Below are 14,705 nucleotides of genomic sequence, written 5' to 3'. Positions count from 1 at the left end.
ATGAATAATACAAGAAATGAATAGCACAAGAAATGAAAAACACAAGAAATTAATAATACAAGAAATGAATAACAAAAGAAATGAATAACACAAGAAATAAATAACACAAAAAATGAATAACACAAGAAATGAATAATACAAGAAATACATAACACAAGAAATGAATAATACAAGAAATGAATAACACAAGAAATGAATAACACAAGAAATAAATAACACAAGAAATGAATAATACAGGAAATGAATAATACAAGAAATAAATAACACAAGAAATGAACAACACAAGAAATAAATAATACAAGAAAAGAACAACACAAGAAATAAATACCACAAGAAATAAATAACACAAGAAATGAATAATACAAGAAATAAATAATACAAGAAATAAATAACACAAGACATGAACAACACAAGAAATAAATAACACAAGAAATGAATAATACAAGAAATAAATAATACAAGAAATAAATAACACAAGAAATGAACAACACAAGAAATTAATAACACAAGAAATGAACAACACAAGAAATAAATAACACAAGAAATGAACAACACAAGAAATAAATAACACAAGAAATGAATAATACAAGAAATAAATAACACAAGAAATAAATAACACAAGAAATGAACAACACAAGAAATAAATAACACAAGAAATGAATAATACAAGAAATAAATAACACAAGAAATAAACAACACAAGAAATGAATACACAAGAAATGAACAACACAAGAAATAAATAACACAAGAAATGAATAATACAAGAAATAAATAATACAAGAAATGAATAACACAAGAAATAACTAACACAAGAAATGAATAATACAAGAAATAAATAACACAAGAAATAAATAACACAAGAAATGAATAACACCAGAAATAAATAACACAACAAATGAACAACACAAGAAATAAAAAACACAAGAAATGAGTAACACAAGAAATAAATAACACAAGAAATAAACAACACAAGAAATAAATAATACAAGAAATGAACAACACAAGAAATAAATAACACAAAAAATAAATAACACAAGAAATAAATAACACAAGAAATAAATAATACAAGAAATGAATAACACAAGAAATAAATAACACAAGAAATGAACAACACAAGAAATGAACAACACAAGAAATAAATAACACAAGAAATGAACATTACATGAAATAAAAAATACAAGAAATGAACAACACAAGAAATAAATAACACAAGAAATGAATAACACAAGAAATAAATAACACAAGAAATGAACAACACAAGAAATAAATAATACAAGAAATGTATAAGACAAGAAATAAATACCACAAGTAATGAACAACACAAGAAATGAACAACACAAGAAATAAATAACACAAGAAATAAATAATACAAGAAATGAATAAAACAAGAAATAAAAAACAGAAGAAATGAACAACACAAGAAACAAATAATCCAAGAAATAAATAACACAATGAATGAACAACACAAGAAATAAATAACACAAGAAATGAACAACACAAGAAATAAATAATTCAAGCAATGAATAACACAAGAAATAAATAACACAAGAAATAAATAACACAATAAATAAATATTACAAGTAATGAACAACACAAGAAATAAATACTACAAGAAATGAATAACACAAGAAATAAATAAAACAAGTAATGAATAACACAAGAAATAAGAAACACAAGAAATAAATAACACAAGAAATGAATAACACAAGATATAAATAACACAAGAAATAAATAACATAAAAAAAAAATAACACAAGAAATGAACAACACAAAAAATAAATAATACAAGAAATGAATAACACAAGAAATAAATAACACAAGAAATGAATAACACAAGAAATAAATAATACAATAAATGAATAACACAAGAAACGAATAATACAGAAATGAATAATACAAGAAATAAATAACACAAGAAATGAACAACACAAGAAATGAACAACACAAGAAATAAATAACACAAGAAATGAACATTACATGAAATAAAAAATACAAGAAATGAACAACACAAGAAATAAATAACACAAGAAATAAATAACACAAGAAATGAATAACACAAGAAATAAATAACACAAGAAATGAACAACACAAGAAATAAATAATACAAGAAATGTATAAGACAAGAAATAAATACCACAAGTAATGAACAACACAAGAAATGAACAACACAAGAAATAAATAACACAAGAAATAAATAATACAAGAAATGAATTAAACAAGAAATAAAAAACACAAGAAATGAACAACACAAGAAACAAATAATCCAAGAAATAAATAACACAATGAATGAACAACACAAGAAATAAATAACACAAGAAATGAACAACACAAGAAACAAATAATTCAAGCAATGAATAACACAAGAAATAAATAACACAAGAAATAAATAACACAATAAATAAATAATACAAGTAATGAACAACACAAGAAATAAATACTACAAGAAATGAATAACACAAGAAATAAATAAAACAAGTAATGAATAACACAAGAAATAAAAAACACAAGAAATAAATAACACAAGAAATGAATAACACAAGAAATAAATAACACAAGAAATAAATAACATAAAAAAAAACCACAAGAAATGAACAACACAAAAAATAAATAATACAAGAAATGAATAACACAAGAAATAAATAACACAAGAAATGAATAACACAAGAAATAAATAATACAAGAAATGAATAACACAAGAAACGAATAATACAGAAATGAATAATACAAGAAATAAATAACACAAGAAATGGATAACACAAGAAATAAATAACACAAGAAATAAATAACACAAGAAATGAAAAACACAAGAAATAAATAACACAAGAAATGAACAACACAAGAAATAAATAACACAAGAAATGAATAATACAAGAAATAAATAATACAAGAAATGAATAACACAAGAAATAAATAATACAAGAAATGAATAACACTAGAAATAAATAATACAAGAAATGAATAATACAAGAAATAAATAACACAAGAAATGAACAACACAAGAAATAAATAACACAAGAAATGAATAATACAAGAAATGAACAACACAAGAAATAAATAACACAAGAAATGAATAATACACGAAATAAATAACACAAGAAATAAATCACACAAGAAATGAATAACACATGAAATGAACAACACAAGAAATAAATAACACAAGAAATAAACAACACAAGAAATTAACAACACAAGAAATAAATAATACAAGAAATAAATAATACAAGAAATGAATAACACAAGAAATAAATAACACAAGAAATAAGTAACACAAGAAATAAATAACACAGTAAATAAATAACACAAGAAATAAATAACACAAGAAATGAATAACACAAGAAATAAATAACACAAGAAATGAATAACACAAGAAATGAATAATACAAGAAATGAACAACACAAGAAAAAAATAACACAAGAAATAAATAACACAAGAAATAGATAACACAAGAAATAAATAATAAAAGAAATAAATAATAAAAGAAATAAATAACACAGTAAATAAATAACACAAGAAATAAATAACACAAGAAATGAATAACACAAAGAAATGAACAACACAAGAAATAAATAACACAAGAAATGAATAATACAAGAAATAAATCACACAAGAAATAAATAACACAAGAAATGAATAATACAAGAAATGAACAACACAAGAAATAAATAACACAAGAAAAGAATAATACAAGAAATAAATAATACGAGAAATAACTAACACAAGAAATAAATAACACATGAAATAAATCACACGAGAAATGAATATACAAGAAATAAATAACACAAGAAATAAAGAACACAAGAAATGAATAATACAAGAAATAAATAACACAAGAAATAAATAACACAAGAAGTAAATAACACAAGAAATGAATAACACAAGAAATAAATAACAAAAGATGTTGATTATACAAGAAATGAATAACACAAGAAATGAATAACACAAGAAATAAATAACACAAGAAATTAATTATACAAGAAATGAATAACAAAATAAATGAATAATACAAGAAATAAATAACACAAGAAATAAACAACACAAGAAATGAATAACACAAGAAACGAATAACACAAGAAATGAATAACACAAGAAATTAATAACACAAGAAAAAATAACACAAGAAATGAATAATACAAGAAATAAATAACACAAGAAATGAGCAACACAAGAAATTAATAACACAAGAAATGAACAACACAAGAAATAAATAACACAAGAAATGAACAACACAAGAAATAAATAACACAAGAAATGAATAATACAAGAAATAAATAACACAAGAAATAAATAACACAAGAAATGAACAACACAAGAAATAAATAACACAAGAAATGAATAATACAAGAAATAAATAACACAAGAAATAAACAACACAAGAAATGAATACACAAGAAATGAACAACGCAAGAAATAAAAAACACAAGAAATGAATAATACAAGAAATAAATAATACAAGAAATGAATAACACAAGAAATAACTAACACAAGAAATGAATAATACAAGAAATAAATAACACAAGAAATAAATAACACAAGAAATGAATAACACCAGAAATAAATAACACAAGAAATGAACAACACAAGAAATAAAAAACACAAGAAATGAGTAACACAAGAAATAAATAACACAAGAAATAAACAACACAAGAAATAAATAATACAAGAAATGAACAACACAAGAAATAAATAACACAAGAAATAAATAACACAAGAAATAAATAACACAAGAAATAAATAATACTAGAAATGAATAACATAAGAAATAAATAACACAAGAAATGAACAACACAAGAAATGAACAACACAAGAAATAAATAACACAAGAAATGAACATTACATGAAATAAAAAATACAAGAAATGAACAACACAAGAAATAAATAACACAAGAAATAAATAACACAAGAAATGAATAACACAAGAAATAAATAACACAAGAAATGAACAACACAAGAAATAAATAATACAAGAAATGTATAAGACAAGAAATAAATACCACAAGTAATGAACAACACAAGAAATGAACAACACAAGAAATAAATAACACAAGAAATAAATAATACAAGAAATGAATAAAACAAGAAATAAAAAACACAAGCAATGAACAACACAAGAAACAAATAATCCAAGAAATAAATAACACAATGAATGAACAACACAAGAAATAAATAACACAAGAAATGAACAACACAAGAAATAAATAATTCAAGCAATGAATAACACAAGAAATAAATAACACAAGAAATAAATAACACAATAAATAAATAATACAAGTAATGAACAACACAAGAAATAAATACTACAAGAAATGAATAACACAAGAAATAAATAAAACAAGTAATGAATAACAAAAGAAATGAAAAACACAAGTAATAAATAACACAAGAAATGAATAACACAAGAAATAAATAACACAAGAAATAAATAACATAAAAAAAAATAACACAAGAAATGAACAACACAAAAAATAAATAATACAAGAAATGAATAACACAAGAAATAAATAACACAAGAAATGAATAACACAAGAAATAAATAATACAAGAAATGAATAACACAAGAAACGAATAATACAGAAATGAATAATACAAGAAATAAATAACACAAGAAATGAACAACACAAGAAATGAACAACACAAGAAATAAATAACACAAGAAATGAACATTACATGAAATAAAAAATACAAGAAATGAACAACACAAGAAATAAATAACACAAGAAATAAATAACACAAGAAATGAATAACACAAGAAATAAATAACACAAGAAATAAACAACACAAGAAATAAATAATACAAGAAATGTATAAGACAAGAAATAAATACCACAAGTAATGAACAACACAAGAAATGAACAACACAAGAAATAAATAACACAAGAAATAAATAATACAAGAAATGAATAAAACAAGATATAAAAAACACAAGAAATGAACAACACAAGAAACAAATAATCCAAGAAATAAATAACACAATGAATGAACAACACAAGAAATAAATAACACAAGAAATGAACAACACAAGAAATAAATAATTCAAGCAATGAATAACACAAGAAATAAATAACACAAGAAATAAATAACACAATAAATAAATAATACAAGTAATGAACAACACAAGAAATAAATACTACAAGAAATGAATAACACAAGAAATAAATAAAACAAGTAATGAATAACACAAGAAATAAAAAACACAAGAAATAAATAACACAAGAAATGAATAACACAAGAAATAAATAACACAAGAAATAAATAACATAAAAAAAAATAACACAAGAAATGAACAACACAAAAAATAAATAATACAAGAAATGAATAACACAAGAAATAAATAACACAAGAAATGAATAACACAAGAAATAAATAATACAAGAAATGAATAACACAAGAAACGAATAATACAGAAATGAATAATACAAGAAATAAATAACACAAGAAATGGATAACACAAGAAATAAATAACACAAGAAATAAATAACACAAGAAATGAAAAACACAAGAAATAAATAACACAAGAAATGAACAACACAAGAAATAAATAACACAAGAAATGAATAATACAAGAAATAAATAATACAAGAAATGAATAACACAAGAAAAAATAATACAAGAAATGAATAACACTAGCAATAAATAATACAAGAAATGAATAATACAAGGAATAAATAACACAAGAAATGAACAACACAAGAAATAAATAACACAAGAAATGAATAATACAAGAAATGAACAACACAAGAAATAAATAACACAAGAAATGAATAATACACGAAATAAGTAACACAAGAAATAAATAACACAAGAAATTAATAACACATGAAATGAACAACACAAGAAATAAATAACACAAGAAATAAACAACACAAGAAATGAACAACACAAGAAATAAATAATAGAAGAAATAAATAATAGAAGAAATGAATAACACAAGAAATAAATAACACAAGAAATAAGTAACACAAGAAATAAATAACACAGTAAATAAATAACACAAGAAATAAATACCACAAGAAATGAATAACACAAGAAATAAATAACACAAGAAATGAATAACACAAGAAATGAATAATACAAGAAATGAACAACACAAGAAATAAATAACACAAGAAATAAATAACACAAGAAATAAATAACACAAGAAATAAATAATAAAAGAAATAAATAATAAAAGAAATAAATAACACAGTAAATAAATAACACAAGAAATAAATAAAACAAAGAATAAATAACACAAGAAATAAGTAACACAAGAAATAAATAACACAGTAAATAAATAACACAAGAAATAAATAACATCAGAAATGAATAACACAAGAAATAAATAACACAAGAAATGAATAACACAAGAAATGAATAATACAAGAAATGAACAACACAAGAAATAAATAACACAAGAAATAAATAACACAAGAAATAAATAACACAAGAAATAAATAATAAAAGAAATAAATAATAAAAGAAATAAATAACACAGTAAATAAATAAGACAAGAAATGAATAAAACAAAGAATAAATAACACAAGAAATAAATAACACAAGAAAGGAATAACACAAGAAATAAATAACACAAGAAATGAATAACACAAGAAATGAACAACACAAGAAATAAATAACACAAGAAATGAATAATACAAGAAATAAATCACACAAGAAATAAATAACACAAGAAATGAATAATACAAGAAATGAACAACACAAGAAATAAATAACACAAGAAAAGAATAATACAAGAAATAAATAATACGAGAAATAACTAACACAAGAAATAAATAACACATGAAATAAATCACACGAGAAATGAATATACAAGAAATAAATAACACAAGAAATAAAGAACACAAGAAATGAATAATACAAGAAATAAATAACACAAGAAATAAATAACACAAGAAGTAAATAACACAAGAAATGAATAACACAAGAAATAAATAACACAAGATGTTGATTATACAAGAAATGAATAACACAAGAAATGAATAACACAAGAAATAAATAACACAAGAAATTAATTATACAAGAAATGAATAACAAAATAAATGAATAATACAAGAAATAAATAACACAAGAAATAAACAACACAAGAAATGAATAACACAAGAAACGAATAACACAAGAAATGAATAACACAAGAAATTAATAACACAAGAAAAAATAACACAAGAAATGAATAATACAAGAAATAAATAAAACAAGTAATGAATAACACAAGAAATGAAAAACACAAGAAATAAATACTACAAGAAATGAATAACACAAGAAATAAATAAAACAAGTAATGAATAACACAAGAAATGAAAAACACAAGAAATAAATAACACAAGAAATAAATAACACAAGAAATAAATAACATAAAAAAAAATAACACAAGAAATGAACAACACAAAAAATAAATAATACAAGAAATGAATAACACAAGAAATAAATAACACAAGAAATGAATAACACAAGAAATAAATAATACAAGAAATGAATAACACAAGAAACGAATAATACAGAAATGAATAATACAAGAAATAAATAACACAAGAAATGAACAACACAAGAAATGAACAACACAAGAAATAAATAACACAAGAAATGAACATTACATGAAATAAAAAATACAAGAAATGAACAACACAAGAAATAAATAACACAAGAAATAAATAACACAAGAAATGAATAACACAAGAAATAAATAACACAAGAAATGAACAACACAAGAAATAAATAATACAAGAAATGTATAAGACAAGAAATAAATACTACAAGTAATGAACAACACAAGAAATGAACAACACAAGAAATAAATAACACAAGAAATAAATAATACAAGAAATGAATAAAACAAGATATAAAAAACACAAGAAATGAACAACACAAGAAACAAATAATCCAAGAAATAAATAACACAATGAATGAACAACACAAGAAATAAATAACACAAGAAATGAACAACACAAGAAATAAATAATTCAAGCAATGAATAACACAAGAAATAAATAACACAAGAAATAAATAACACAATAAATAAATAATACAAGTAATGAACAACACAAGAAATAAATAACATCAGAAATGAATAACACAAGAAATAAATAACACAAGAAATGAATAACACAAGAAATGAATAATACAAGAAATGAACAACACAAGAAATAAATAACACAAGAAATAAATAACACAAGAAATAAATAACACAAGAAATAAATAATAAAAGAAATAAATAATAAAAGAAATAAATAACACAGTAAATAAATAAGACAAGAAATGAATAAAACAAAGAATAAATAACACAAGAAATAAATAACACAAGAAAGGAATAACACAAGAAATAAATAACACAAGAAATGAATAACACAAGAAATGAACAACACAAGAAATAAATAACACAAGAAATGAATAATACAAGAAATAAATCACACAAGAAATAAATAACACAAGAAATGAATAATACAAGAAATGAACAACACAAGAAATAAATAACACAAGAAAAGAATAATACAAGAAATAAATAATACGAGAAATAACTAACACAAGAAATAAATAACACATGAAATAAATCACACGAGAAATGAATATACAAGAAATAAATAACACAAGAAATAAAGAACACAAGAAATGAATAATACAAGAAATAAATAACACAAGAAATAAATAACACAAGAAGTAAATAACACAAGAAATGAATAACACAAGAAATAAATAACACAAGATGTTGATTATACAAGAAATGAATAACACAAGAAATGAATAACACAAGAAATAAATAACACAAGAAATTAATTATACAAGAAATGAATAACAAAATAAATGAATAATACAAGAAATAAATAACACAAGAAATAAACAACACAAGAAATGAATAACACAAGAAACGAATAACACAAGAAATGAATAACACAAGAAATTAATAACACAAGAAAAAATAACACAAGAAATGAATAATACAAGAAATAAATAAAACAAGTAATGAATAACACAAGAAATGAAAAACACAAGAAATAAATACTACAAGAAATGAATAACACAAGAAATAAATAAAACAAGTAATGAATAACACAAGAAATGAAAAACACAAGAAATAAATAACACAAGAAATGAATAACACAAGAAATAAATAACACAAGAAATAAATAACATAAAAAAAAAATAACACAAGAAATGAACAACACAAAAAATAAATAATACAAGAAATGAATAACACAAGAAATAAATAACACAAGAAATGAATAACACAAGAAATAAATAATACAAGAAATGAATAACACAAGAAACGAATAATACAGAAATGAATAATACAAGAAATAAATAACACAAGAAATGAACAACACAAGAAATGAACAACACAAGAAATAAATAACACAAGAAATGAACATTACATGAAATAAAAAATACAAGAAATGAACAACACAAGAAATAAATAACACAAGAAATAAATAACACAAGAAATGAATAACACAAGAAATAAATAACACAAGAAATGAACAACACAAGAAATAAATAATACAAGAAATGTATAAGACAAGAAATAAATACCACAAGTAATGAACAACACAAGAAATGAACAACACAAGAAATAAATAACACAAGAAATAAATAATACAAGAAATGAATAAAACAAGATATAAAAAACACAAGAAATGAACAACACAAGAAACAAATAATCCAAGAAATAAATAACACAATGAATGAACAACACAAGAAATAAATAACACAAGAAATGAACAACACAAGAAATAAATAATTCAAGCAATGAATAACACAAGAAATAAATAACACAAGAAATAAATAACACAATAAATAAATAATACAAGTAATGAACAACACAAGAAATAAATACTACAAGAAATGAATAACACAAGAAATAAATAAAACAAGTAATGAATAACACAAGAAATAAAAAACACAAGAAATAAATAACACAAGAAATGAATAACACAAGAAATAAATAACACAAGAAATAAATAACATAAAAAAAAATAACACAAGAAATGAACAACACAAAAAATAAATAATACAAGAAATGAATAACACAAGAAATAAATAACACAAGAAATGAATAACACAAGAAATAAATAATACAAGAAATGAATAACACAAGAAACGAATAATACAGAAATGAATAATACAAGAAATAAATAACACAAGAAATGGATAACACAAGAAATAAATAACACAAGAAATAAATAACACAAGAAATGAAAAACACAAGAAATAAATAACACAAGAAATGAACAACACAAGAAATAAATAACACAAGAAATGAATAATACAAGAAATAAATAATACAAGAAATGAATAACACAAGAAAAAATAATACAAGAAATGAATAACACTAGCAATAAATAATACAAGAAATGAATAATACAAGAAATAAATAACACAAGAAATGAACAACACAAGAAATAAATAACACAAGAAATGAATAATACAAGAAATGAACAACACAAGAAATAAATAACACAAGAAATGAATAATACACGAAATAAGTAACACAAGAAATAAATAACACAAGAAATTAATAACACATGAAATGAACAACACAAGAAATAAATAACACAAGAAATAAACAACACAAGAAATGAACAACACAAGAAATAAATAATAGAAGAAATAAATAATAGAAGAAATGAATAACACAAGAAATAAATAACACAAGAAATAAGTAACACAAGAAATAAATAACACAGTAAATAAATAACACAAGAAATAAATACCACAAGAAATGAATAACACAAGAAATAAATAACACAAGAAATGAATAACACAAGAAATGAATAATACAAGAAATGAACAACACAAGAAATAAATAACACAAGAAATAAATAACACAAGAAATAAATAACACAAGAAATAAATAATAAAAGAAATAAATAATAAAAGAAATAAATAACACAGTAAATAAATAACACAAGAAATAAATAAAACAAAGAATAAATAACACAAGAAATAAGTAACACAAGAAATAAATAACACAGTAAATAAATAACACAAGAAATAAATAACATCAGAAATGAATAACACAAGAAATAAATAACACAAGAAATGAATAACACAAGAAATGAATAATACAAGAAATGAACAACACAAGAAATAAATAACACAAGAAATAAATAACACAAGAAATAAATAACACAAGAAATAAATAATAAAAGAAATAAATAATAAAAGAAATAAATAACACAGTAAATAAATAAGACAAGAAATGAATAAAACAAAGAATAAATAACACAAGAAATAAATAACACAAGAAAGGAATAACACAAGAAATAAATAACACAAGAAATGAATAACACAAGAAATGAACAACACAAGAAATAAATAACACAAGAAATGAATAATACAAGAAATAAATCACACAAGAAATAAATAACACAAGAAATGAATAATACAAGAAATGAACAACACAAGAAATAAATAACACAAGAAAAGAATAATACAAGAAATAAATAATACGAGAAATAACTAACACAAGAAATAAATAACACATGAAATAAATCACACGAGAAATGAATATACAAGAAATAAATAACACAAGAAATAAAGAACACAAGAAATGAATAATACAAGAAATAAATAACACAAGAAATAAATAACACAAGAAGTAAATAACACAAGAAATGAATAACACAAGAAATAAATAACACAAGATGTTGATTATACAAGAAATGAATAACACAAGAAATGAATAACACAAGAAATAAATAACACAAGAAATTAATTATACAAGAAATGAATAACAAAATAAATGAATAATACAAGAAATAAATAACACAAGAAATAAACAACACAAGAAATGAATAACACAAGAAACGAATAACACAAGAAATGAATAACACAAGAAATTAATAACACAAGAAAAATAACACAAGAAATGAATAATACAAGACATATATAGCACAAGAAATAAATAACACAAGACATAAATAACACAAGAAATGAATAATACAAGATATAAATAACACAAGAAATGAATAACACAAGAACTGAATAAAACAAGAAATAAATAACACAAGAAATAAATAACACAAGAAATGAATAACACAAGAAATGAATAACACAAGAAATGAACAATACACGAAATAAATAACACAAGAAATAAAAAACACAAGAAATGAATAACACAAGAAACAAATAACACAAGAAATAAATAACACAAGAAATGAATAACACAAGAAATGAATAACACAAGAAATAAATAAAACAAGAAAAAAAACACAAGAAAGAATAATACAAGAAATAAAAAACACAAGAAATGAATAATACAAGAAATGAATAACACAAGAAATGAATAACACAAGAAATGAATAATACAAGAAATGAATAACAAAAGAAATGAATAACACAAGAAATGAATAACACAAGAAATGAATAACACAAGAAATGAATAATACAAGAAATACAAAACACAAGAAATGAATAATACAAGAAATGAATAACACAAGAAATGAATAACACAAGAAATAAATAACACAAGAAATGAATAATACAAGAAATGAATAATACAAGAAATTAATAACACAAGAAATGAATAACACAAGAAATGAATAACACAAGAAATAAATAACACAAGTAATGAATAACACAAGAAATGAATAACACAAGAACTGAATAACACAAGAAATGAATAACACAAGAAATAAATTATACAAGAAATGAATAATACCAGAAATGAATAACACAAGAACTAAATAACACAAGAAATGAATAACACAAGAAATGAACAACACAAGAAATAAAAAACACGAGAAATGAATAATACAAGAAATAAATAACACAAGAAATGAATAACACAAAAATAGATAACACAAGAAATAAATAACACAAGAAATGAATAATACAAGAAATAAATAACACAAGAAATGAATAACACAAGAAATGAATAATACAAGAAATGAATACCACAAAACATAAATAATACAAAAATGAATAACACAAGAAATAAATAATACAAGAAATAAACAACACAAGAAATGAATAACACAAGAAATAAATAACACAAGAAATAAATAACACAAGAAATGAATAACACAAGAAATGAATAATACAAGAAATGAATAACACAAGAAACAAATTACACAATAAATGAATAATACTAGAAATAAATAACACAAGAAATAAATAACACAAGAAATAAATAACACAAGAAATCAATACCCCAGGAAATAAATAACACAAGATATGAATAACACAAGAAATGAATAATACAAGAAATTAATAACACAAGAAATTAATAACACAAGAAATTAATAATACAAGAACTAAATAACACAAGAAATGAATAATACAAGAAATTAATAACACAAGAAATGAATAATACAAGAAACAAATAACACAACAAATGAATAACACAAAAAATGAATAATACAAGAAATGAATAACACAAGAAATAAATAACACAAGATATAAATAACACAAGATATGAATAACACAAGGAAGAAATAACACAAGAAATTGATTATACAAGAAATGAACACCACAATAAATGAATAATACAAGAAATAAAAAACACAAGAAAGAAACAACACAAGAAATGAATAACACAACAAACGAATAACACAAGAAATGAATAACACAAGAAATTAATAACACAAGAAATGAATAACACAAGAAATGAATAATACAATAAATATATAGCACAAGAAATAAATAACACAAGAAATAAATAACACAAGAACTGAATAATACAAGAAATGACTAACACAAGAAATGAATAACACAAGAA

The sequence above is a fragment of the Euprymna scolopes genome, chromosome 36 (assembly GCF_053919585.1).
Source record: "Euprymna scolopes isolate OS-2025 chromosome 36, ASM5391958v1, whole genome shotgun sequence".
Classification (NCBI taxonomy): domain Eukaryota; kingdom Metazoa; phylum Mollusca; class Cephalopoda; order Sepiida; family Sepiolidae; genus Euprymna; species Euprymna scolopes.
The sequence above is the reverse complement of the archived record's forward strand: the minus strand, read 5'-3'. Positions refer to the sequence as shown.